Genomic DNA, 2,620 nt, shown 5'->3' on the forward strand with positions numbered 1-2,620 from the left:
ACCTCTAGGATGGAAATGCTGCAAGGAAACCCGGCGAGAGGGAAGGGGGGGCGAGGCGAGACCGGCCTCCTCCTCCTCCTTTTCCTCCTCCTTTTCCTCCTCCTTCTCTCCGCCCAGCCCGGCCGTGGGGCTGCAGGGAGCGGGGTTCGGGGTGGGGGTGACCCGAGCCGCAGGGAGGAGGGAGATGCCCCCCGGCCCCCCTGCTATGGGGGGTGGGGGGGGTGGGGGGTGTCCCTGAACCCCCGGGGAGGTCAGCTCACCCCTGGGGAGCAGGGTTGGTTGGGATGCGGGGGGGTGTCCGAGGGCTTCTCGGTGTTGGGACTCTTCAGTGTGGGTGTCAGCCTCTTCTCTGCCTCCGGGAGGTTTCACAGCATCACCTCAGTGCTGTGTCTTCCCAACTGGTCCTCTGCGTTCTCCCTGGTTTGCACCTCGAGAAGCCAGTGCTTCTGACACAGGCTCCTCTCTTATTTTTGAGGACAAAACTCTTTGTGTCTTTCTGATGGGTGAAAGGAGCTTAATATTGAGGGAAATTATGATTTGTGGAGTTCTGAGGAGGAATCGTGTCTGTTTCATACAAGTAAGCTTAGGAAAGACTTGGGATTTTGGTACTTGCTTTTCAGTCTAAGGGAATAAAGGTTGGAGCAGACAGTGTTTCTCCTGCTTGCTAGGGTGGAGTTAGGTCCAAGGATTTTTTTGTGCTGGAATCCACCAGAGACTTTAAGGTCCAAATTAACTCATGTGCAGAGGGTTTAAATGATTTTTTTTTTTCCTCTTCTGTGTAATGGAACTCCCTGGATTTATATTTGATTGCATTACCTTTCAGTGATGCCTACAGAAAAGGCAATATAAGATATTTACACAAGAGCAGCAGACTGTGCATCCAGAAAAGATGGGATCTGTGTCAGGAAACTCTGTCCAGCCCAGCAGTGACAGCTGAGAGGCCCTGGGTGATTCAAATGATGGCAAGTACACAGGCTCTCATGTACAGCAGAAAAGGGGGAAATAAATCAGGGAATAAGAGAGAAACTGTAGACTATTCCTCACCCCCTCTCCACTCACAGACCTCTCTACATACTCCCAAAATTCAGTGACTGGCTGGAAACTCTTCTGCCTTGATGCAATAGGAAACCAGAACTGCTGAGTCCCTTTCATCCTGGCATTTGTAACTCAGCAAAGAGAATCAAGCACTTGTGGTGTGTCTGGGAGAAAGCCACCTCTGTCTCTTTTTCTAAGCAATTTAAATATAGAAATGGGAAACTTTTAATTTTCTCCTGCCTGTCACTGCTGAAGAGGCGTTTGGGCAATGCCCTTAATGAAATGCTTTAACTTTTGGTCAGCCCTGAAGTGGTCAGGCAGTTGGAGCAGGTAATTGTTGTATATTTCTTCCAACTGAACTATTCTATTAATTGTGAAAAATAATTGTCTGTTAATTCTGTTCCTAACAATAAATTACTGTAATGTATCTATATAGCATAGCTGCACTGAGTGAACGAGCAATTAGATGCAAAGCCCTGGGCTGTCTGGCAGCAAAAGCCAGGTGACATGTTTTTGTTGAAAATATTTTTTTTTTTCCTGTAGGTTTTACAAGAATATCTCAGGTCTGGCCTGTCACTCTAAAAAAATTAAACATTAGTGATTTCTGCACAGGTTGTATGCCAATAAATGAGATTTCCCACAGCCTGCCCAAGCCAGGGAGTCAGCACATTCTGCTTTCTTTTGCAAAATGATTAGATTTACCTCATTTTCTCTAAAGAAAGGAGGTTTGCTGAGCTGAGCATATGAAATGTAACTCAGTGACACAAAAAAGACCTGCTTGAGAGTTCACAGAGCCACTCAGCACAGGGAAAGGTGACAATCTCTTCAAAGGTAACACTGAATTGCCTCTAACAGCTGCTTTCAGGTGCTCGATGAGGGCCAAATCCTGAATTCCCAGTCCCCAGGGTTGTAAAACATCCTCTCCTTACAGGTGGGTAGAATATTTAATCAGGGTTAACGGGCCAGCACATGCAAGGAGTGTTGGCACAGGGGTGTTATTAGAAGCCTGCTTGCTCCTGTTTTAACCCAGGGCTGGGGAGAGGCTGGAGAAGGGCGTTTCTCTGGCATCCTGCTGGATCTCTGAACCATCGGGGTCCAGGATCAGGAAAGTGACCGCGTTCTCTGATGGTGGTTGGACAGAGCTGTTTGTTGGGGTTTGGGCCTGAGAGCAGCCGAAAAACGGGAGCTTCACGGGGGAAAGGCTGCGGGTAGAGAAGGAGATAAAGGGGGCAAGGTGGGGAGAGAAGGGGGCAAGGTGGGGCAGGAGGGAAGGAGGTGGGGGAGAGGGAGCTGAAGGCGAAGGTAGGGGAAGAAGATGAAAAAAGGGCTTTTGGGGAAGAGGATGAGAAAGGGCTGGGGAAGGTGAAGGGCAGACAGAAGAACCATGTTCAGGAGAGAGCGAGGAAGAGCTGGAGGACGATGGTGAAACGAGGGCAGCCATGCGCTCCCGGGGAGCGGAGGGAAGGGAGGGTGCGGGAGGGATCCGCGGCCATAGGGAGGAGGAGGAGGAGGAGCCGCGGCTGTGGGCGGAGGAAGAGATGCGGGAGGAGAGGAGGGAGGGCCGGGAGCTGCGAGGCCGGGTTTG

This window comes from Calypte anna, chromosome 18, assembly GCF_003957555.1.
Source record: "Calypte anna isolate BGI_N300 chromosome 18, bCalAnn1_v1.p, whole genome shotgun sequence".
Classification (NCBI taxonomy): Eukaryota; Metazoa; Chordata; class Aves; order Apodiformes; family Trochilidae; genus Calypte; species Calypte anna.